At 48.0% G+C, this 25223-nt stretch overlaps 1 protein-coding gene across 2 annotated transcripts in view; it reads left to right on the forward strand.

Annotated features, from left to right (window-relative positions):
- HTR1E (5-hydroxytryptamine receptor 1E) overlaps nt 1-25223 on the forward strand; it is a 50624-nt gene that overhangs the window by 16263 nt on the left and 9138 nt on the right. The window contains exons 2-4 of one of the 2 annotated variants that reach the window (XR_010988405.1): nt 5568-5694; nt 5788-5865; nt 5968-6397. The exons of the other annotated variant lie outside the window; for it this stretch is intronic. The gene's annotated coding sequence lies outside the window, so the exon portion shown is untranslated. Of the gene's footprint in view, nt 1-5567; nt 5695-5787; nt 5866-5967; nt 6398-25223 lie in introns of those variants that run through there. 2 annotated transcript variants of the gene reach the window in all.

The following is a 25223-nucleotide window of genomic DNA, read 5'->3' on the forward strand; positions in this document are numbered from 1 at the left end:
AACTTACAGGGCAGTAACAGGAGGCACCCAGCCTAAACTACCACAATAATCCAAAAATCCCATCTCCAATTTAACATCATGTGTTTGAGAGAGTTGAAACATGGTTAAGGAGATTGCACAGCTGTGTGACTAAATCCCTTGGATAGGTTTGGTAATCAGCATTTATGTACAGCTCCAAGTTACTTTGAATAGAGAACTACTGAAAATAACCAGAAAAGAAATTAAACAAATTGTAAGTGACCTCCTTTCCAGCGCCTCCAGATTGGGGCAGTCTGTGGGTAAACATCTCTGAATAAAGCTGCTCTAAATTAAATAAATCACTGGCTTTGATGGGTCTAATGTAAGGCTGTCAATAAAAGCTATTTAAAGTTCCAGCAAGCTGTTGAAGACCTAATCCAGAACGCTACAGGCCTGGCGTGGAGGGCTGCCAGCACACCTGGCCATATTAGCACAGACCAATGGACCCTGATGTGGCCCTTTCAGATATCCAGGGCAGACTGACCATTCCTTGCTCAAGCAACACCTTGAGAGGCTATGGGATAAAATTAAATCCCTCTTGGGACACAGAGACAAAGCATAGTGAGGGCACAACGACCAGAGCTGGACAAGATGCAGCTGTCAGCCTGCAGGGCCTCCAGAAGAGTTACAAAATTGGGCATTTTTGAAGGACTGACTAAAACTGTTGGGTTCAGCAGGGAAGCTGTGCTGCCTCCACAGAAGCAGAAGGCTCCTGCAGAGACATTTGCTGCTGACTGCTGGAGTACACAGCCAGCCCAGCTGTCACAGGGCCTTAACTGAAGAAGCAAATGCGTGTTCAAAGCCGGTTGTGCTGAACGCTTTGACTTGATTATTTGAAGCCTTGGTAGTAATAGTTTTGTGACCCTCATTTTCATTCATATGCTTGGTTTTGCAAATTGTTGACGATTGCAGGTCATCTTTAAGATGGAAGCATATTAGTATTTGTTGTAAAAGCTTTTTAAGAGTAATTCATGCCATTTTGTTGTGTTTCCAGATCATCTCACGCAGTAATGCGCTGGGAACGTCAAGCTGTGCTGAGTTATCCCTTCTACTAGGTTTTTTGTTCTTGTGTAAACATAATTAAGGGAAGAAGTTTCTTAGAGGTGCCTGATCACATGCATGAAATTAGCTCCTTCTTGCCTCTTAAGCAAACGAACTCAGAACCGCAAGGTCTCTGGGAAAGAGCCATGGCTTGTATCTGTTAGGGCAGCCCCTTGCATGGTTGGCCTCTGAACCTACACCCATGTTGGCCACGTGCAGGCAATACACAGAATCACAGAAACATTCAGGTTGGAAAAGACCCACAGGGTCACCAAGTCCAACCGAGAACCCTACTCTACAAGGTTCACCCCTAAACCATATCCCCAAGCACCACATCCAAACCACCTTTCAACACATCTGGGGTTGGTGACTCAACTGCCTCCCTGGGCAGCACATTCTGATGCCTGACCACTCCTGCTGTGAATTTTCTTTTCCTTAATGTTCAGTCTAAACTGTTGTTGAAGGTGGTTCCCTGGGAACCAAATACATGTCTCCTCTTCAGCACAGGAACAGCCCCAGCAGCTGCCTCTGGAAATACTCTTATAACGCCTGTTAGGGGAAATAGAAATCTTTCCACTGTCTGCCAAGTGCTTCCTATTAGATCTATGGAAGAAGTTACAAAGGGATAGCAAGAGGATATGTATTTGCATGTCTGTATCTGGAGCCAGTGTGACAACAAGGTTTCCATGTAGCACAAGGAAAAGTACACAACAGCACACAAAAGACATCCAAGACAAAAGGGAGTTCAGTCTTTGGACAGAACTATATCTTAAGAGTAAATATTGCTATTTGCTAATGATTCTCCCAAGTGCCACAAGGAACGAGCAGTATTTGATGGGACTCTGACTGCACCTGAGGCACCCAAAGGATAACAATTTCATCCATCTGCTAAAGGCTTCAGAGGCCAGACACTCTGATAAAAGATGACTTGATCCCAGACTAGCTGACATTTGAGTTACCCTCACCATACAGATGGAGTAATTTAGGCAGTGAGCCACACGTGCTGACAACCTCTGCAAACCAGCCTGTGTTTGATTAAGTACCCAAGAGTGGTTTCAGATGCCTGATGTAAGACCTTTTGAGAAAAGGAGCCCATATGATGTGGACAAACCACTCCATCACCACCTCATTTAATTTGAAGCATATAATTTGACCCTACATAATCCATCAGAGTTCATCCATGTCAACTAACAATTACCTTGTACATGAATACATGAAACTCTAATGCCATCCCATTTTGTAGTTCCCCCGTTCCTATCAATTGTGTTCAGTAGGTGACTGGGAATATATAAATGAAAGAAATAGTGTGGCCAAGAGGAGCAGGGAGGTCATTGTGCCCCTGTAGTCTGCTTTGGTTAGGCCGCATCTTGAGTCCTGTGTCCGGTTCTGGGCCCCTCAGTTTAAGAAGGACATCGAAACACTTGAACGTGTCCGGAGAAGGGCAATGAGGCTGGGGAGAGGCCTTGAACACAAGCCCTATGAGGAGAGGCTGAGGGAGCTGGGATTGTTTAGCCTGGAGAAGAGGAGGCTCAGGGGTGACCTCATTGCCCTCTACAACTACCTGAAAGGTGGTTGTAGCCGGGAAGGGGTTGGCCTAAGTTATACTGTGTTACTGTGAAATCAGCTCTCTGCCCTTTTAGACTGACAAGGTTTAGCAGGCTCCAAGTAAAAAGTACTCCTAACTTGTGAGTCACAAAACACCCTGGGGTGAGCACAGCTGGAGAAAGAGAATGGTGCATTGTCTATGTATGTTGGGACCGTAGGCAGACACCAAAGTGTCAATAACTCAACGCAAGAGCGGCTGCTGTTGCTGATTAGTTGTTTGGGGCTTTTTTTTAAAGACCATTCCAGCATCCTGTGCAAAAACAATTTCAACAGCTTCCAGCTTTGAGGAAATACATAGGCAAAATTTGCTGCTATAAATGTATATTCAAGAGGAGGACAGAGCAATTCTCTGAGCTGATCGCTGTCAGCATACTGTTGAATTACCAGTGTCAGTGTGCAGCAGTTTTAGGCTGTGCCTAGGAAATTTTCCACAGATCTTGAACAGAAAGTAGTAGAATGTAAATAGATCAGCATTAGTGTGGCCAGCAGGAGCAGGGAGGTCATTCTGCCCCTGTACTCAGCACTTGTTAGGCCACATCTTGAGTCCTGTGTCCAGTTCTGGGCCCCTCAGTTTAGGAAAGATGTTGACTTTCTGGAACATGTCCACAGAAGGGCAACAAAGCTGGGGAGAGGTCTGGAGAGGTGAGGAGAGGCTGAGGGAGCTGGGGCTGCTTAGCCTGGAGAAGAGGACATTCAGGGATGACCTTATTGCTGTCTACAACTACCTGAAGGGAGATTGTAGCCAGCTGGGGGTTGGTCTCTTCTCCCAGCACCCAGCACTAGAAAAAAAGGACACAGTCTCAGGCTGTGCCAGGGTAGGTTCAGGCTGGAGATCAGGAGGAAGTTTTACACAGAGAGAGAAATTGCCCATTGGAATGGGCTGTCTGGGGTGGTGGTGGAGTCGCCACCACTGGAGGTGTTCAGGAGGAGACTTGACAGGATGCTTGGTTGCATGGTTTAGTTGATTAGGTGGTGTTGGATGATAGGTTGGACGCGATGATCTTGAAGGTCTCTTCCAACCTGGTCTATTCTATTCTATTCTATTCTATTCTATTCTATTCTATTCTATTCTATTCTATTCTAAATTACCATTGGATGTAAAAGGGAAAATAATGACAAGGTCTAAATCCCATTGGTCTGATAACTAACATAAAGTTAGTTGTGTAAACTAACACTTTCTCTTTTTGATTTCTTCACTCTAGCAGACACTAGCTGATTGCTCGCTGACCTTGACTGCATTCAATGTCATGGCTAAGTACTAGCAGCCTACTCTCCGCTCTGCTCTCACCCTTTTACCTTGTATAGAGTGGGGAAAGGGAGCAGGGAAGGGGTAGCTGTTGGTAACCAGGACAAAACCAGGGAGTTTCTTGTGCTGTTTATAAATCTTAAATATTGTATATCTTAGAATAGAATAGAATAGAATAGACCAGACCAGACCAGGCTGGAAGAGACCTTCAAGATCATTGTGTCCAACCCATCAACCAATCCAACACCACCTAAACAACTAACCCATGGCACCAAGCACCCCAGCAAGTCACCTCCTGAACACCTCCAATGACGGCGACTCCACCACCTCCCCGGGCAGCCCATTCCAATGGGCAATCACTCTTTCTGTATAGAACTTCTTCCTAACATCCAACCTAAACCTCCCCTGGCACAGCCTGAGACTGTGTCCTCTTGTTCTGGTACTGGCTGCCTGGGAGAAGAGACCAACCTCTGCCTGTCTATAACCTCCCTTCAGGTAGTTGTAGAGAGCAATAAGGTCACCCCTGAGTCTCCTCTTCTCCAGGCTAAGCAAGCCCAGCTCCCTCAGCCTCTCCTCATAGGGCTTGTGTTCCAAACCCCTCACCAACTTTGTTGCCCTTCTCTGGACTCGTTCCAGCAAGTCAACCTCCTTCCTAAACTGAGGGGCCCAGAACTGGACACAGGACTCGAGGTGTGGCCTAACCAGTGCAGTGTACAGGGGCAGAATGACCTCCCTGCTCCTGCTGGCTACACTGTTCTTGATGCAGGCCAGAATACCATTGGCCCTCTTGGCTGCCTGGGCACACTGCAGGCTCATGTTCAGCCTCCTATCAACCAGTACCCCCAGGTCCCTCTCTGCCTGGCTGCTCTCCAGCCACTCTGACCCCAGCCTGTAGCACTGCATGGGGTTGTTGTGGCCAATGTGCAGAACCCAGCACTTGGATGTGTTCAATCTCATGCCCTTGGACTCTGCCCATCTGTCCAGCCTGTCGAGGTCCCTCTGCAGAGCCTCTCTACCCTCCAGCAGATCAACTCCTGTCCCCAGCTTGGTGTCATCAGCAAATTTACTGATGATGGACTCAGTGCCCTCATCCAGAGCATCATCAAAGATGTTAAAGAGCACAGGGCCCAGCACTGATCCTTGGGGCACACCACTAGAGACTGGCTGCCAGCTGGATGTGGCACCATTCACCACCACTCTCTGGGCTCAGCCATCCAGCCAGTTCCTAACCCATCGCAGTGTGCTCCCGTCCAAGCCATGGGCTGACAGCTTGGCCAGGAGTTTGCTATAGGGGACGGTGTCAAAGGCCTTGCTGAGGTCCAGGTAGACTACATCCACAGGCCTCCCCACACCCACCAGGCGGGTCACCTGATCATAGAAGGAGATCAAGTTGGTCAGGCAGGACCTGCCAGGCTGTAGTAAGATCAGTAGGGCAGCATCATCATTAAAGGTTGGGTTGGGTTTTTTTTCCCTGCATTAAGTTTTCCACAGACAGAAGAGCGTTAGTAATTTTAACTTTGATTGAGACCTGCTATTATCCACTCTCGGCATGTGGGAGCAAACTGGCACTTGGATAAATCACCAAAAAAAAAAATAAAGGGGAAAAAAAGCAAGCCACTTAGCATGCTGCTTTTGTCAATAACACCTTTTTCTGAAGGTACAAGGCTGAGTGCTGTAGGGACAGTGTGTGAGAAGAGAAAAGCAAGGCTGCAGCAGCCCTCCGAAGCGTGCTCAAGGTCAGCCCCTCTCCCAGAAGAGCCGAGAGCGCACGTTTGACTTGGAAGGTATTCTGATATGTTTAAAAAATTTAAGTAATTGAATAATTCAGGGAATGAAAGCCATCAGGCTTCTAATGCAGTGTTAATGGGGTCTTTCAGGAATCGGGAAGATCGGTTTTGTGAGCGACGGAACTGAAGCCATTAGCGAGCTCATCCAAGAGTAATCATCCATCAAAGGTGAGTGCCTGCACATCCACTATGCAGAGGAGGACGAGGAGCAGCACAAGCATTCCTGCAGCTGGTTACATACCTCTGAATTGCTTTGTTTTCCTCCTGCAGGCACTCAGCCCATAGGTGTGTTTGCCACCCTTCAGCAATGGGTAAAGCAGGCAGTGGCTCCACCAGTGTGAGTATGCAGGAGGTCGCTTTCTGCACAACCAGTGCTGCTCTAGGTGAGAAGCAAATCAAACTGGTTTGAAACACGGAGTACCTCTCACATGGTCATTGAGAGGAAGACTTGCTGGACAATCTCCACAAAACTATTTTGGATTGATATTTCCTTCCAAGTGCACCAGCAGTGCTTGTGTGACAAATGACCACTAGGAGTAAGGTCTCCAGTTGCTCCTCTGACATTGCTGGAACAGCTTCCAGAATACATTTCCAGCTCCTGCTAACTCCTACTGGATATATCTTCTACACCAAGGCCTCTGGAAAGGACCTGAACTGGAGGAATTTTGGCACTTGATGTGTTCTGTGTACCATGCGTTAATAAATGAGTCTGATCTCAAGGTCTAATACAGTTACTAGATCATATAAAACTGTCTACTGTTTTGTAATGTTTAATTTACTATGGCAACCTGCAGCCATCCTTACTGCTTCAGCCTCCCTTTGACAACCTCCTGGTGCCTTGAGAGATGCTCTCCCAGCTGAGGAGTCTGTGTCACCAGCACCTCTGAGTCAACACAGCAGTGCAGTCCCTCCAGAGCAGTCAGCTGCTTCTCACCCTCCATCACGATTCCAAGTGAAGCCACTCCCTCACCACTGAGGGTAGAGTCACAAGGGACCCTGTGGCCCAACTATCTTCACAAAGACTGGGCAAGAAGGATGGCAGCACCAGCCTCCAGCCACCCATAGCTGCAACCTCTTTTGGGGTGTGAGCTTTGGGACTGCTCAGGCTGCATGGCAAGTTGGTGAACCTCTCTAGGGTTACCTCCATATCCATCTCTTCCTGTCACATTCTGTGGTTTGTGAGGGATGTGATTCACTATCCCAGCAGTCTGCTGTGCTGCCTGTGCCCCATGATAGTGCTTTTTGAGAGCGGTGACTCACTGGTTCCCCCCCAGCCCACAGGATGGTGGGACTTTGCTTCTCACAGGGGCTGAGGCATCACAGGACCCAGCTTTGGACAGATGGGATTATGTGGCACGTGGCTGTGGCAAAACAGAGATGCTGGGTTGAAAGGAAGAGACTTTCCTTAAACTTATCTAAGAAATACCAATGTTGCAGTAGCTCCCTTGCCCAAATGAGGTTTAGTACTGCTGCTGCTGTCACTAATTGAAAGTTTTCTAAAAGGCTTCCCTAGGTAGAGAAGGATTTCCTTTTTAAACTAGGAGAGGTTGAGATGATTAGGTCACTTCCATGTTTTCTTCTAAGGTGTGCAACAGTGGCTGGAATCACAGAGTCATGCCTCGTGTAGGTTGGGCCTCAAGAGGCCATCTGATCAACCTCCTTCTCCAAGTCTACAAGGGGTCACATGAAATGAGTTTTTGAGAGATTGCAAGGTGTGTTGGGAAAGAGAGTAGTTGAGACATTACTCAGTACCACCAAGGGTGCTGCGGCTGGAGACAAAACTACTACATAGCAGTCAGAGCCTGCCTCTGAGCCTCCCACCTTCTGGTCAATTCCAGCAAATCCATTTAAAAAGTGTGTTGCTTTCTCCCACTTCTGTCTAGACTGTCTTCACAATCTCCTCCCTCTGATAAAATAGTGATCCCTACCTGAAGCCCCTTGAGGAGGCAGAGCACTCCTGTGAAGTCCAGACAGAGTGTCCATGGGCCTGAAGCATGAGCAGGGAGATGTGGGGTCACCAGCAGAACAGTCTGGGCACTGCTGCCCCAAATACTATCTCAGCTACCCCTATCTCTCCCGTGGCACCAAGCAGCTCCCTGAGAGTCCACCACTGTCTCTGATGTCCCACCCTGGCCCCACAGTTGCAAGATGATGTGTTGCAATAATGCCATGAGGACACTTTAGTCTAAGGGTACAGAGGAGGTACACAACAGATAAGGGTACACAACAACCCCATGCTACAGGCAGGGGTCAGAGTGGCTGGAGAGCAGCCAGGCAGAAAGGGACCTGGGGGTACTGCTTGACAGCTAACTGAACACGAGCCAGCAGTGTGCCCAGGTGGCCTTGAAGGCCAATGGCATCCTGGCCTGCATCAGAAATAGTGTATCCAGCAGGAGCAGGGAAGTCATTGTGCCCCTGTACTCAGCACTGGTCAGGCCACACCTTGAGTCCTGTGTCCAGTTCTGGGCCCCTCAGTTTAGGAAGGATGTTGACTTGCTGGAACATGTCCAGAAAAGGGCAACAAGGCTGGGTAGGGATTTGGGGCACAAGCCCTGTGAGGAGAGGCTGAGGGAGCTGGGGGTGTTTAGCCTGGAGAAGAGAAATGTCAGGGGAGACCTTACTGCTGTCTACAACTCTTCCCACAGTGTCTCAGCCCAGTGGTGAGCACAGTGGCATGGAAAGCATCCCATAGCACATTTATTTGGGTGGTGGCTGTTCTCACCTGGTTCAGATTAAAGGGATCATATCCCAGCATTGGGCAAATGAGAGCTCTGCTCCCCAAGACACGTCCATAGCTTCTCAGCTAGAAAGCAGGAATCCTACTTGTGCCTTTCAATTAATATAAATCATGCTGCTGCACCCCTGGTAGCTGCTTTTTTGTTCACATTAATTGATGACTGTAATTAATACGAAATGCTTTTAAATGCTTACTTAGTATAACCTGTAACTTGCAATCATCATGAGAGCATGTCCTGTAGCTAGCCTTAGATGGCAGGCATAATTTGAGACTATTTCTTGTCCACTTTGCAGCCAAGCCATGAAAGGGAACAAAGTGAATGCAGGAGTGTGGAAAGAAAAGATGACCATGGTAAATGGAGAGCAGTTAGTGAGTGTAGGTGCATCAGTTCTGTGTTTTGCAGCCCATGTCTTTGGGCTTGGATGAAGGATTTAGCCCTGCATTACAGTGGACAGCTGTCACTACAGCCTTCCCTGCACTCACTGTGCTGGGAAGTGCTTCCTTGCACTGCATGCTGTGATTTTGGCCATAGCCTAGCAGTGCAAAGTCACAGAATGATCCAGGTCAGAAAGAACCTCAAGGGTCAGTCTGACCTCCCTGCAGTCATCAGGGATATCCCCAACTAGATCAGGTTGCCTTGTTGAGCCTCCCTTTGGATATCTCCAGGGAAGGAGCCTCAACCACCTCCCTGGGCAACCTGTTGCAGTGTTTCACCACCCTCATAGTGAAGAACTTCTTCCTGATCCAATCTAAATCTGCCCTTCTCTAGTTTGAAACCATTGCCCCTCATCCTGTCACCTCAGGCCCTTGTAAACAGTCTCTTCCTTCATGTAGGCTCCCTTCAGGTACTGGCAGGCTGCTGTTGGGTCTCCCCAGAGCCTTCTCCAGGCTGAACAACCCCAGCTCCCTCAGCCTGTCTTTGTAGCAGAGGTGCTCCAACCCCCTGATCATTTTTGTGGCCCTCCTCTGGACCCTTTCCATCAGGTGCATATCCTTCCTCTATTGAGGGCTCCAGACCTTCTCCAGCTTAAAGCCATTGCCCCTCCTCCTGTCACTGCAGGCCTTTGTAAACAAAGGATAATAAATCTGATGATAGAAAAAAGGAGTTCAACAGGTTCCCCAGAGAGGTTGTGGAGTCTCCTTCTCTGGAGACTTTCAAGACCCCTCTGGATACATTACTGTGTGGCCTGTGCTGGATACTATGGCCCTAGTACCTGAACTTGAGGAGAAACTTCTTACAGTGAGGGTGACAGAGCACTGAACAGGCTGCCCAGAGAGGTTGTGGAGTGTCCATCTCTGGAAACTTTCAAAACCTGCCTGGATGCACTCCTGTGCAGACTACCTTACATGAACCTGCTTTGCCAGGGAGGTTGGAATCAATGATCTCCAGAGGTCTCTTCCAGCCCCTAACATCCTATGATCCTATGCCTCTGGTCAAATTTTGCTACAGGCACCAAGTTTGCAGTGGTGGCTAATTATAACAGGGGAAAAGTAACAAGATAACTCACCTCCCTTTATCTCCAAAATGTATTTTAAAGACTTGCAGTACTTTGCATTTTCCTATACCCTCTTTCTCCTGGGGGTGCTGATTGACAACCACCAGAACATGAGCCAGCAGTGTGCCCAAGTGGCCAATGAAGGCCAATGGCATCCTGGCCTGCATTAGGAATAGTGTGGCCAGCAGGAGCAGGGAAGTCATTGTGCCCCTGTACTCTGCATTGGTTAGGCCACACCTTGAGTCCTGTGTCCAGTTCTGGGCCCCTCAGTTTAATAAGGACATTGAGACTCTCGAACTTGTCCAGAGAAAGGCAACAAGGCTGGGAAGAGGCCTTGAGCACAAGCCCTATGAGGAGAGGCTGAGGGAGCTGGGGTTGTTTAGCCTGGAGAAGAGGAGGCTCAGGGGAGACCTTTTTGCTGTCTACAACTACCTGAAGGGAGGTTGTAGCCAGAAGAGTTTTGGTCTCTTCTCTCAGGCAACCAGTACCAGAACAAGAGGACACAGTCTCAAGCTGCACCAGGGGAAGTTTAGGCTGGAGGTGAGGAGAAAGTTCTTCACCGAGAGAGTCGTTAGCCATTGGAATGTGCTGCCTGGGGAGGTGGTGGAGTCACCATCCCTGGAGGTGTTCAAGAGGGATTGGACGTGCCACTTGGTGCCATGGTTTAGTCATGAGGTCTGTGGTGACAGGTTAGACTTGGTGATCTTTGAGGTCTCTTCCAACCTTGATGATTCTGTGTTTCTGTGATTCCTCTTTGCTTGCAGAGTGAGGTAATCCCTCAGTGAACTCATAGCCTGGCACACTGATTCCATCACTGAGGGTTTATAGAAACACAAAAAGCACTTGATCATATTTGGATAAATATCTGGGAAGATTTTTTTTAACAATTGTTGTGGTTTGAGGCAGGATGCATTTAAGAACCACAGAGCTGAGGACGTCCAGGAGGACCAGAAAGGTGCAGGGATGGAGTGGGAAGTGTAAATTGTTATCCTATCCCATAATTCTGCTATCTCTTTATAAGCTGGCTGTATGGCCAGCTCCCCCTCATTCTCCCTTCTCCTGGGAAGGCAGAAGGGTCTGTCTGGCATGGGGGTGGATTTCACAGAATCACAGAAACATTTAGGTTGGAAAAGACCCTCAGGATCACCAAGTCCAACCCAGAGCCCTACTCTACAAGGTTCACCCCTAAACCATATCCCCAAGCACCACATCCAAACCACCTTTAAACACATCCAGGATTGCGGACCCAAACACCTCCCTGGGCAGCCAATGCCTCACCACTCTTGCTGTGAAAAATCTTTTCCTAATGCCCAGTCTAAACCTATCCAGTTGCAGGTCGAGGCCATTTCCTCTTGTTCTGTATGTAGTGATAGGATGAGAGGGAATGGACAGAAGCTTGGGGAGGGTAGATTTAGACTAGATATTAGGAAGAAATTCTTTACATGAGAGTGGTGAGACACTGGGATATGTTGCCCAAGGAGGTCATGATGTTCTCTCCCTGGAGGTGTTCAAGGCCAGGCTGGACAAGGCCTTCAGCAACCTGCTCTAATGGGAAGTGTCTGTGCCTGTGGCAGGGGGGTTGGAAGTCTGTTGGAGCCTCCTCCCACCCCAGGTGTGGTCACTTTGCCCTCCCCACCCACTCCCCTATTTAATCCCCCCCAGGAAAGCCAGAAGCCCCAAGCTGAGCCCATCTGGGCTGAGGGATCCTCCTCTTATCACTGGTGAGTACCTATGGTGCACATCACTGGGTGATGGTGGTGGTGACAACAAAGGCCGGGGGGCCTGGTGGCCCCCCGGTTGTTAGGACCAGAATTGATGACTGCTCCAATATCATCCACGGGTGCTGGCTGGTCCTCCTTACTGGGGCTGAGCTCCTCTGTGTGGTACCTTGGCTGGTTGAAGGTCTTGCCCCTGGCTCTGGGATGGGTGCAAAAGTGGTGATGGTGGGGCAGAAGCTGTTGAGGCAGGGGACAGGGGGGTGGAGAGGGAGCAGGAGCTGCTTTGGGAAAATGAAGGCTGGGGTGAGGGAGGTGGGCTAAACTAGATGACCTGTAAAGGCCACTTCTAACTCTGGTGATTCTGTGACTCTAGGATCTAATTTTACCCCCCTTGCCATGGGAAAGGACACCTTCCACTAGACCAAGTCAGCATCTTTAAGGGCATGCTTATTTATTTACTGTGCAAAGAAATCAAAAGCTAATCTGGTAGCTCTGATGGATTATGGATTTGAAGCTACCTTATCTTGAGAATAAGGTCTTCTGTTTAGTGACATAAGAAATTAAATACTTAGATGAAATTCAAGAGTGACTAAAAATTACTGGTGTAAGAACCATTTAAAATCCCACTGCATTTGTGAAAGGGTTTGGCTATTTCACTCCTATTGCTCAGCAAAATTTAGTCTTTATCTGAAGTGTAGGTAGTGGAAACACTGAAGTAAATTCCTAATGCCCTGACAAGTTGTCTTACCAATGTTAAAGTGTGATGTGACTTTCAGAGGATCAAGTTGCCTTTTATCTTGCCATGTACCTCCTTTGTGTGTGTTTGTTTGTAGGGGAGGCAAGATTTTCCATTAGGAAGCCATCTCCACACAACTCAAACCTCATGAAGTTCAGTAAGAACAAGTGCAGGGTCCTGCATCTGGGGAGGAATAACAGCAGGCACCAGTACAGGTTAGGGGCTGTCCTGCTGGAAAGCAGCTCCTTGGAGTGCTGATGGACAGCAAGTTCTCCATGGGACAGCAATGTGCCCTGGTGGCCAAGAGAGCCATTGGTGTCTGGGGGTGCATAAAGAAAAGTGTGTCCAGCAGGTCTAGGGAGGTTCTTCTCCCCTCTACTCTGCCCTGGAGAGACCACACCTGGAATACTGTGTCCTATTTTGGGTTTCTCAGTTCAAAAGAGACAGAGACCTTCTGGAGAGAATCCAACAGAGAACCATGAAGATGATTAGGGGACATGAACATCTTTCCTGTGAACAGAGACTGTGACTGTTTAGTCTTGAGAAGACTGAGAGGGGATCAGATCAATGTCTATCAATATCTGAGGGGTGGATGTCAAGTGGAGGGGGCCAAGCTCCCTCAGTGGTGCACAGTAATAAGACAAGGAACAACAGGTACAAGCTTGAATGTAGAAGGTTTCACTTCAACATGAGGAGAAACTTCTTTACAATGAGGGTCACAGAGCACTGGAACAGGCTGTCCAGAGAGGTTGTGGAGTTTCCTCCTCTGGAGACTTTCCAAACCCACCTGGATGCATTCCTGTGCAGACTACCCTAAGTGATGGTTCTGTGGCAGGGGAGTTGGACTTGATCTCTGGAGGTCCCTTCCAACCTCTAATGTACTGTGATGACCCCTACCAGCCCAGGGGTCTGTTTTCTGAAGGGTGTCTGTGGATGCCATCTCCAGCACAAATCAGCAAAGCTGCCTTGTGGAGTGCTGCTTGGTGATATCAAAGCCCAGGATGATGAACAGCAGCAACTAGGCTTTGAAAGCACAAATTATTTCTAAAACAGAATGCATCTCTTCTCACTTTCTCTGTTCTGACAGATATTGCAAACCTACATTTGTCTCTCCCTGCTCTGCCAGGCAGGAATGGAACACAAGCACTGTGAGGAGAGGCTGAGGGAGCTGGGGAGGCTGTAGCCAGGTGGGGATTGGGGTCTTCTCCCAGGCAACCAGCAACAGAACAAGAGGACACAGTCTCAAGCTGTGCAGGGGAAAGTTTAGTCTTGCCCTTAGAAGTTCTTCACAGTAACTGAGATTGGCCATTGGAGTGAGCTGCCCAGGGAGGTGATGGGGTCAAAGTACCAGGTGATGTTTAAGAAGAGACTGGATGAGGCACTTAGTGCCATGGCCTGCTTGAGTAGATAGGGTTCGGTGATTGATTGGGCTTGATGTTCTTGGAGGTCTCTTCCAACCTGCCTGATTCTGGGATTCTGAGGGAAATAGGAGTGCATGTAGCTAATGTATTGCAAGTCTGGCACTGCTGGTGCCCATCAAGGAGACAAAACAATCTCATCTCAGTTATTTCCAAAGAACTTTCAGTGTCTCAGCCCAGTGATGAGCACAGTGGCATGGAAAGCATCCCATAGCACATTTATTTGGGTGGTGGCTGTTCTCACCTGGTTCAGATTAAAGGAATCATATCCCAACAGTGGGTAAATGAGTGCTCTGCTCCCCAAGACATGTCCATAGCTTCTCAGCTAGAAAGCAGGAATCCTACTTGTGCCTTTCAATTAATATAAATCATGCTGCTGCACCCCTGGTAGCTGCTTTTTTGTTCACATTAATTGATGACTGTAATTAATATGAAATGCTTTTAAATGCTTACTTAGTATAACCTGTAACTTGCAATCATCATGAGAGCATGTCCTGTAGCTAGCCTTAGATGGCAGGCATAATTTGAGACTATTTCTTGTCCACTTTGCAGCCAAGCCATGAAAGGGAACAAAGTGAATGCAGGAGTGTGGAAAGAAAAGATGACCATGGTAAGTGGAGAGCAGTTAGTGGAATGCCCACAAGCTGAGTGTAGGTGCACCAGCTCTGTGTTTTGCAGCCCATGTCTTTGGGCTTGGATGAAGGATTTAGCCCTGCATTACAGTGGACAGCTGTCACTACAGCCTTCCCTGCACTCACTGTGCTGGGAAGTGCTTCCTTGCACTGCATGCTGTGATTTTGGCCATAGCCTAGCAGTGCAAAGTCACAGAATGATCCAGGTCAGAAAGAACCTCATAGGTCATCCAGTCTGACCCCCCTGCACTCAGCTGGGATATCCCCAACTAGATCAGGTTGCCCAGGGCCTTGTTGAGCCTCACCTTGAATATCTCCAGGGAAGGGGCCTCAACCACCTCCCTGCAATCTGTTTCACCACCCTCATAGTGAAGAACTTCTTCCTGATCCAATCTAAATCTGCCCTTCTCTAGTATAAAGCCATTGCCCCTTGTCCTGTCACTGCAGTCTCTTCTAAACAGTCTTTCTCCATCCTTCCTGTAGACCCCCTTCAGGTACTGGAAGGCTGCTATTAGGTCTCCCCAGAGCCTCCTCTTCTCCAGGCTGAACAGCCCCAGCTCCCTCAGCCTGTCATCATAGTAGAGATGTGCCAACCCCCTGATCATTTTTGTGGCCCTCCTCTGCACTCTCTCCCTCAGGTCTGTCTGCCCTATATTGAGGGCTCCAGCCCTTTACACAGTACTGCAGGTGTGCTGTACTAGGTAGTTCCATGGCAACATGAGGACACTTTTTTTTCTGTGAGAGTGACAAAACACTGGAACAGGCTGCCCCAGGGGGTTGTGGAGTCTCCCTCTCTGGAGGTTGTGAAAACCCTTCTGCAAGTACTCCTGTTTGATCTGGTGTAGGTGATCCTGCTCTGGCAGGGGAGTTGGACTGGATGATCTTTTGAGGTCACTTCCAGCCCTAAACACCCTGTTTAGGGTGTTTACATGTTTACTGTGAACAGCGGCTGTATCATGTGGGTGACCAAAAAATTGTCCATATGTGCTGTCAGCTTAGAGAGTGTCTGGCATTGAGCTAATGGTTCCCATGGCTTCCACTACCAACAGCAAATCTCCAGACATAAATGCAGTCATTCTTTTTCATGTAATTTTTTTCAGAGCAAATGACCAAGGTTAGATTGAGATTTTAGTTCAAACTGAAGCCCAGGGCCCGAGCAACAAAGAACTGTGATGGTTGCATGATTTCAGTTCAGTGTCTGAGGGAGCTGGAGTTGCTTAGCCTGGAGAAGAGGAGGCTCAGAGGAGACCTTATTGCTCTCTACAACAACCTGAAGGGAGGTTATAGCCAGGTTGATCTTTTTTCCCAGGCAGCCAGCACCAGAACAAGAGCACACAGTCTCAAGCTGCACCAGGGGAGGTTTAGGCTGGGTGTTAGGAAGAAGTTCTTCACAGAGAGAGTGATTTGCCATTGGAATGTGCTGCCCAGGGAGGTGGTGGAGTCACCATCCCTGGGGGTGTTTGGGAAGAGACTGGATGGGGTGCTTGGTGCCATGGTTTAGTTGATTAGATGGTGTTGGATGATAGGTTGGACTTGATCTCAGAGGTCTCTTCCAGCCTGGTTAACTCTGTTCTATTCTCATGGCATCATAAACATAATGCAGAATCCTTTGGCTTCATGGTGCAAACTAAAGGTGCATCAGGCCACCACGGAGGTCAGAGTTCAGCCCATCAAATAACTGAATGTTTCTTCATCAGCAGGATTTCCACCCAGGACCTGTGCAAGCTGTGTTTTCTCATACTGAACAGGAATCTGTCCTTGACCATTAGGGTGCTGTACACCACGTGGGCTGTCAGCAATTCATGTGTACTGTGCTTGCAGCAAGAACCCTGACCAGATGGAAATCCCACACTCACAGTCCCCAGCACCAGTGTCTCACCACCAGCCCTGTGCTTTTCCCCAACTCAAGACAATTTTCAATGTAAGAACCCACAGCACCTTCTGTTACAGTAAGACTACTTGTTCTGTCATACATAATCCTCTGCTCAGAGCAAGTCTAGAGCCATGGCATGACTCATCTGCTTTATTCTATTAGCAAGAAATTTGGCATATATTCACTAAGGCTTACTCTGAAATCTTCTGCTCAGAGTGGAAATATTTCCATTGATTTCAGAGCTTGAAAGTCCTTAATACACTATTGAATTTCAGTCTGTCAAATTTTGTTCATTTTGGGGCCTTCATGAATTGCAGAGCAGTTGTGTACAGAACCAAGTCATGTGAAGATTAAATAAGCCCCACCAACACCAGCCTCCAGACACAGAATAGCAGCAAGAAACAAATATTGACTTGAAAAACAATGTGTGTACAGTGACATTCAGCTCCTGTAAAGTGATAGTCTCCATATAAACACAAACAGAACCATTTCCCCAGACCTGAATAAATGATACTGGTTGGTAAATATTTGTGTGTCTTTGATGTGTCTCTAAGCAGCCAGATGAGGCATTGAGCTGGAAAAGGCATTCACAGGTGAGAATTCAGGGCAGATTTTTATTACAGGGGTCTGTCTTTCCCTCTATGCATTGGGGAGACCTTGAAAAGCAGATGCTTCCTTTCCTGGTTAGTGGATTACACGCAGAGCAATGAAACTCTTAGCAGATCATGGTGCAGTAGGTTTCTGTCACCAATTTCCTGACCCTGCCACTCATCCTGTGCTGCAGGGCAGGGCTCCAAGCCTCAGAACACTTCTGAAGACAAACAAACAAAACCCACTGAAGTAGCTAATTAATTTAGGAGCTTCATTCCCATACTCAGAAAGGGTTTATGCACCCAGGAGAGAGTGCTTCACTGGTTTTGCATGACTTAGGGATTTGATGGAGCAGGGTTTTCTTTGTTGTAGGAGTTGAGTGACCTAAGCATCTTTAATCATATGGCACCTATGTAATGAGCTTTTTTTCCTCTGTATGAGGAACAGCAGCACAGGTTTTCATTAGAGGAATGAGTGAGCAGGCTCAGGCTCTTCAGGAAGGAAAGAGATGACTGAGTATCTGACCAATGAAAACAGAAGTCTTTAAAACCACAAGTGACACAGGAAAGGTGGCAGGACAATAACTGTTCACCATAGAGAACGAGTCTTTCCTATGAGGTTCCCTGCTGAGGTTCCCTTTAGGTGGTAAAACAATAAAGGAGGATTTCAGGCACATACCCAGAGATAAGCCTAGTTCATGGGCAGCTTGTAGTGTTGTTGAATTTTGAGTGCTGACTCAGCATTTATTCAGGCATCAGGGGCTGCAGGACAAGTCCATCCCATTGTTTTTATATTGTCTTCCACTTGAAAGCTGCCTTTGCTTGCTGTGAAGTGATAATGAGTGAGGGATTGGGCTGTGCCTCCTGCAGGGCCTGTGTGCAGTATGAGAAGTGTGAGGCTTGCAAATGGTGTTGGGATCTTCCACTTCATGAGAGTAAAAATAAGGGTACTCAGCTGGTGGGAAAACACAACTGTTCCTTCAGCAACATTTCCTAGTTATATTGGACATCTGAGTGCTGGGCTCTGCACGTTGGCCACAACAACCCCATGCAGTGCTACAGGCTGGGGTCAGAGTGGCTGGAGAGCAGCCAGGCAGAGAGGGACCTGGGGGTACTGGTTGATGGTAGGCTGAACATGAGCCTGCAGTGTGCCCAGGTGGCCAAAAAGGCCAATAGCATCCCTGGCCTGTATCAGGAACAGTGTGGCCAGCAGGAGCAGGGAGGTCATTCTGCCCCTGTACACTACACTGGTTAAGCCACACCGTGAGTCCTGTGTCCAGTTCTGGGCCCCTCAGTTTAGGAAGGATGTTGACTTGCTGGAACGAGTCCAGAGAAGAGCAACAAAGTTGGTGAGGGGTTTGGAACACAGCCCTGTGAGGAGAGGCTGAGGGAGCTGGGGCTGCTTAGCCTGGAGAAGAGGAGACTTAGGGGTGACCTTATCACTCTCTACAACTACCTGAAGGGAGGTTGTAGACAGGCTGATGATGGTCTCTTCTCCCAGGCACCCAGTACCAGAACAAGAGGACACAGTCTCAAGCTGCGCCAGGGGAGGTTCAGGTTGGATGTTAGGAAGAAGTTCTATACAGAAAGAGTGATTGCGCTATGGAATGGGTTGCCCGGGGAGGTGGTGGAGTCGCCGTCATTGAAGGTGTTCAGAAGGAGACTTGATGGGGTGCTTGGTGCCATGGGTTAGCTGTTTGGGTGGGTTGGATTGGTTGATGGGTTGGACACGATGATCTTGAAGGTCTCTTCCAACCTGGTTTGGTTTATTCTAATAAAGGTTTATTCTAATGTCCAGAGAAGGGCAACAAAGCTGGGGAGGGGTTTGGGGCAGAAGCCCTATGAGGAGAGACTGAGGGAGCTGGGGTTGCTTAGCCTGGAGAAGAGGAGGCTCAGGGGTGACCTTATTGCTCTCTACAACTACCTGAAGGGAGGTTGTAGACAGGTGGGGGTTGGTTTCTTCTCCCAAGCAGCCAGCACCAGAACAAGAGGACACAGTCTCAAGCTGTGCCAGGGGAGGTTTAGGCCTCTTCTCAGCAAGAGTGTTTGGCCTTTGGAATGTGCTGCCCAGGGAGGTGGTGGAGTCACCATCACTGGAGGTGATTAAAAAGAGACTGGATGAGGTACTTAGTGCCGTGGTTTAGTTGATTAGATGGTGTTGGGTGATAGGTTAATGACCTCAAAGGTCTTTTCCAGCCTGGTTAATTCTGTATTCTGGGAGAGCAAACATTGTGGGGCTTCACATGGCTGTTAAACCTTACTAACCAGCTTCATCAATGTCTGTTCCTGCACCATCCATCAGCCCAGCTTCATCTCCAGAATTGTTCTTCTAAGGAGGGCTGTAAGTGGCACACTCCTTTGCCCTCCCCCCTTATGAATTACACCCAGGGATTGCAGAGTTTAGCTGCCAATGTCTGACATGATATCTCATTATCCAAGCTGTCCTCCCACCTGTATTTTATCTCATTTCAGGTCTTAGTCATACAGTCAATGAATAAATAGTCTGAATGGAAGTTTGAGCAGTGGGAGGAAGGATTATGGAGGGCCCCAGGATCCTCCAATACTCAGCATCTGCGCTCTTTTGTTTTGTGCCTGCCTGTGCTGCTTGCTGAACCATTCAGCAGAACAAAAGGGAAGTGCAGAGCAAGACAGCCAAACGCAGCAGTGGGTACTGCAGCGGCAAAACACCCAGGGCAAATGTCTTCTTCCCTGGGAACAGACTACCTTTCCACACCATGAGATTTGGATATGTCACCAGACCTTTGAATCGCAGAATCACCAAGGTTGGAAGAGACCTCAAAGATCATCAAGTCCAACCTGTCACCACAGACCTCATGGCTAAACCATGGCACCAAGTGCCACATCCAATCCCCTCTTGAACACCTCCAGGGACGGTGACTCCACCACCTCCCTGGGCAGCCTATTCCAATGGCTAACAACTCTCTCTGTGAAGAACTTTCTCCTCACCTCGAGCCTAAACTTCAAATCTTTTCCTGAAGAGGGTTTTGTGTTTGTAGTCTTTACAATTTCATAGCAGGCATCAGTGCCCTAATGGTCAACCTTATGAATCCACATAGGTTAAAGAAATTAACATCTTTCAAAATTCAGTTAAAAGCATAGAAGAGGGAGTGTTGGTAACACAGCATCTTGTAAAGATGCATGGCCAAAGAAGGGGATCTCAAAACAGGGAGCAGGGAGGTCATTCTGCCCTGTACTCAGCACTGGTTATGTCACACCTTGAGTCCCGTGTCCAGTTCTGGGCCCCTCACTTTAGGAAAGATATTGACTTGCTGGGACATGTCCAGAAAAGGGTAGCAAAGCTGGGGAGGGGTTTGGAGCACAAGCCCTATGAGAAGAGGCTGAGGGAGCTGGGCTTGCTTAGCCTGGAGCAGAGGAGGCACAGGGGAGACCTTATTGCTGTCTACAGCTACCTGAAGGGAGGTTGTAGCCAGGTGGGGGTTGGTCTCTTCTCCCAGGCAACCACCAACAGAACAAGAGGACACAGTCTCAAGCTGTGCCATGGGAGGTTTAGGTTGAATGTTAGGAAGTTCTTCACAGAAAGAGAGATTGGCCATTGGAATGGGCTGCCCAGGGAGGTGGTGGAGTCACCACCTCTGGAGGTGTTTAGGGAGAGAATGGATGGGGTGCTTGGTGCCATGGTTTAATTGATTAGATAGTGTTGGATGATAGGGTGGACTCAATGATCTCAAAGGTCTTTTCCAACCTTTCCTATTCCTATTCCTATTCCTATTCTTATTCTATTCTCTCTGTTTTGGGAAGAGCACTGTTGCCTTTATGGTTTGTGGGGGAGAGGCTTTCTCCTGGCCTTGGCTGGCAGGGAATTTCCAGCTATGCCACAGGGCCTGTTGAAGCCTGCAGAAGGTCTGGGACTATTTGGGGGTGGGGGGCAGTTTGGCTTCTCTTGGGCCTGATGAGGCCCAGTGGGCTGAAGGCTCCTGGAAGGTTTTGCCCTGGTAGTTCTCAGGTGAAGAGCTGAGCCTCCTTTGTGAATGTATTTCTTTCACCTGAATGCTTTTGGTATATATTTGTAACTAGGATGTTCTTTTAAGCTTCCAATCCAGTGTGGGGAATTCTTATTTCCCCCCTTGGGAAGGGGTGAAATACCTTTTCTGTCCTTTTGCCCAGGTCAGCTGGTGGCTCAAAACTTGGACATTTACCATCCCAGAGAATTTTATGAGACGAAATCTACTATGAGTCCTACTTTGTCTCAGATTGCAGCTCAGCAGCATCTTAGGAGCTTATGTACAGGGTTGAGGCTTTTTTTGTTGAAAGTAGATAAAAATGAGTAATCATCTCAGAATGATAATTATACCACTGCTTGTGGGAGGAAGCATGGTTTGAAGAGCGTCACTAATTGTTGTTTCTCATTTGCATGTGCCAAGATCTACACCAGAAAAGCTTTCCTCTGAGGTGTGATCCTGTATGGATTTCTTTAAAAATAGCTTTGCAAACCTGGCAACTTGTGGTCTTTTGTTGACTGCAGATCAAATGGATTCAGGCCCAGGTTTCCAGGGCTTAGGCAAATGGGTAGATATTCAAACAAGTTGGTTATACCACAGCAAAACTCATCCTGGAGATTCTTAAAGGAGTTTAAAATGAGTGTACATCAATTTGGCTTAAGAATGTGCCTTAGCAGGTGAAAATAAATCCAACACACCCAGCCTAGAGTAGAGTAGAGTAGAATAGACTAGAATAGACTAGACTAGACTAGACTAGACTAGACTAGAATAGAATAGAATAGAATAGAATAGACCAGACCAGGTTGGAAGAGACCTTCAAGATCATCGTGTCCAACCTACCATCCAACACCACCTAATCAACTAAACCATGCAACCAAGCACCCTGTCAAGTCTCCTCCTGAACATCTCCAGTGATGGTGACTCCACCACCTCCTCTGGCAGCCCATTCCAATGGGCAATCACTCTCTCTGTGTGAAACTTCCTCCTAACCTCCAGCCTAAACCTCCCCTGGCACAGCCTGAGACTGTGTCCTCTTGTTCTAGTGCTGGTTGCCTGGGAGAAGAGACCAACCTCCGCCTGTCTACAACCTCCCTTCAGGTAGTTGTAGAGAGCAATAAAGCCACCCCTGAGTCTCCTCTTCTCCAGGAGACTCAGGAGTAGAGTAGAGTAGAGTAGAGTAGAGTAGAGTAGAGTAGAGTAGAGTAGAGTAGAGTAGAGTAGAGTAGAGTAGAGTAGAGTAGAGTAGCATAGCATAGCATAGAATAGACCAGACCAGACCAGACCAGACCAGGTTGGAAGAGACCTTCAAGATCATCGTGTCCAACCTATCATCCAACACCATCTAATCAACTAAACCATGCAACCAAGCACCCCATCAAGTATTGACTTACAGTGTACAATTTCTAATAGCTGGATTTCTCAGGTGAAGGTATAATTCTTTTCAAATATCTTGAGTGTTGCCAACGTGACAGAAGCATTTATGAAGTGTCTGGGAAGAGTGTGTAGCAAGCTGCATCGCTGTATCAATTCTATTAGAGAAAAGTGCCCCTAGCAATTTCAGCATGAAAATATGAGTTCCTCCTATTTTGATTGTATTAAGGCTAGGAGATGTGGCATGCTGAGGATGATGGGTCTTAATCCTGTCCTTACCCTGAGCCAAAGCCACTCTTGCCCCTTTCAGAAAGAAGATATTGATAGGACTGTGGCTTTTTGGCAGTCAGCAACTCACCTCTCCCATCAGTTTTCCCCCAGGCTTCCAAATGGAAATGAAATCCTCCAGGCTGGCAGTGTCCACTGGGAAAGGAGGTTAAACCACCCTGACAAGTTGAAGGAGATTCACTTTCTGATGCTGAGAGAGTTGGAACATCACGGTCATGCTGGTGGTCTTCTTGAGCTCTTTAGCAAAGGAGTTGGAGAGCAACGAAACAGCAGATCCAGAGGCAGAAACAGGAGAGCTAAAACAGCACTTTGCAGCTTGCTCTTTTAGAGAGGAGAGGCTGAGGGAGCTGGGGTCGCTTAGCCTGGAGAAGAGGAGGCTCAGGGCAGACCTTATTGCTCTCTACAACTACCTGAAGGGAGGTTGTAGCCAGGTGGGGGTTGGTCTCTTCTCCCAGGCAACCAGCACCAGAACAAGAGGGCACAGTCTCAAGCTGTGCCAGGGGAAGTTTAGGCTGGATGTTAGGAAGGAATTCTTCTCAGCAAGAGTGATTAGCCGTTGGAATGTGCTGCCCAGGGAGGGGTGGAGTCACCATCCCTGGAGGTGTTTAGGGAGAGACTGGATGGGGTGCTTGGTGCCATGGTTTAGTTGATTAGATGGTGTTGGATGATAGGTTGGACTTGATGATCTCAAAGGTCTTTTCCAACCTGGTTAATTCTAATTCTTTTGCAAACCCCAGAGGTAGCATTTAATTTTCAGTGGGTAGTATGCAGAGCCACTAAAGTAAGTGCACACACAGAGAACTGGCCTTCAGGTGCTCTTGTTTTCACTCTTGGACAGGCTAGAGGGCACAGTCACACCTCATCACCCCAGCAAGGTCATAAGTAGCTACCAATGCCATCAGATCTCATGCAAGCAACCAAGAAAGTGCTATACCTCTCTGTCCCCTGGGTCCCATGTCAGCCAGCATGAGGAAGAGCACCTATCCCCCTAGGGCCTCGCAGCCACAGTGGCAGTTTTGACTCACTGCTCTGGTCTGAGCAATAGGTTGGGTTATTGCCCTGACTTTGGCAGTGAGTGAGCAATGTGTACCTCTTTTTATTCTTGTTATCCCTTCTCCATCTTCTTGTACCTTCTTCTCTCCAGCCCTAACCCTCTCTTTCTGTATCCCAGTCTCATCCCAGATGGACAACCCTGTCCAAATAACCTCCTCCCCATCAGACCCAGTTTTGCAACAACCAAATCTGGTATATCTGACATGGCTATGTAATCAAGCTGAGCTTTACATGCAATTATTTATGTAGTGCCCAGGGTGCTGTAGGCCTTGCAAGGTTGTGCTCCCAAAAAGCCCCCAGTGCTTCCTTTCTACTTAGGTGTGAACTTTTACCATTTCTCACATAACTCCATCTCAGCCACCTGCCAACCCCAGCACCATCTGTGATTTTTGTCAAGTGCCTGGGCTGGTCTCTATCACATCCAGCGATTTCTCCTGTGCCCAGCAGTGTCCCCCATGCTGTTCCCTCAGCCCACCCTCTGGTCAGGACCAAGCAGGGGGGCTCCTTGCAGCCCTAGCAATCTTCATTGCAGAAACATGCTGGAGACTGGGCTGCAGGCCATTATGCCCTTCATTACAACACACCGTGCTCTGGTTATTTATGGCAAGGTGAACACATGTATGAGTGTTAGTCAGATGCCCACAGACCTAAATACACAAACAGCTATTGCCTCCACATGCTTTGCTTCATGCTGAGCTTTCCATCACACTGCTCGGTTCACCGTTCTGCATGAGGAAAATCTAACTTGAAGGTCAAATTCATAGCTCAGTTTATACAAACTTCATCATCTCAGTTTAGGAAAGATGTTGACTTGCTGGAACATGTCCAGGGAAGGCCAACAAAGCTGGGGAGGGGTCTGGAGCACAAGCCCTGTGAGGAGAGGCTGAGGAAGCTGGGTTTGCTTAGCCTGGAGAAGAGGAGGCTCAGGGGTGACCTTATTGCTCTCTACAACTACCTGAAGGGAGGTTGTAGCCAGGTGGGGGTTGGTCTCTTCTCTCAGGCCACCAGCACCAGAACAAGAGGACACAGTCTCAAACTTTGCCAGGGGAGGTTTACAATGGATGTTAGGAAGAAATTCTTCACAGAGAGAGAGATTGGCCATTGGAATGTGCTGCCCAGGGAGGTGGTGGAGTCACCATCACTGGAGGTGTTTAGGAAGAGACTGGATGGGGTGCTTGGTGCCATGGTTTAGTTGATTAGATGGTGTTGGATGATAGGTTGGACTCCATGATCTCAAAGGTCTCTTCCAACTTGGTCTATTCTATTCTATTCTATTCTATTCTATTCTATTCTATTCTATTCTATTCTATTCTATTCTATCATTTAATTCTTGGCCTCATTCAGTCTGTGCAGAAAAAATGTCACATCCTTGTGTCTGAGGCCCCATAATGCAGCCAGGAGTTTCTCAAAGGCAGGTTCTTACAAAACTTCAGACCTCACACAGAAACAGCCATTTCATTTATTGTCCTGCCCCAGTTTATGCTGCTGTAAGGCAACATTGACCCACCTTGCCTTGATTTTGCCTACAATACCACTGACATAAGAATTCTTCTGTTGTGAGTGTGAATATGAGCTGCCTCGTGACAGCAAGATTTTTATTGTCTGACAGTCCTGCCACAGGTTGGTGTGATTCT

The sequence above is a fragment of the Melanerpes formicivorus genome, unplaced genomic scaffold (assembly GCF_026170545.1).
Source record: "Melanerpes formicivorus ecotype bairdi unplaced genomic scaffold, bMelFor1.0.p_v2 SCAF_2, whole genome shotgun sequence".
Classification (NCBI taxonomy): domain Eukaryota; kingdom Metazoa; phylum Chordata; class Aves; order Piciformes; family Picidae; genus Melanerpes; species Melanerpes formicivorus.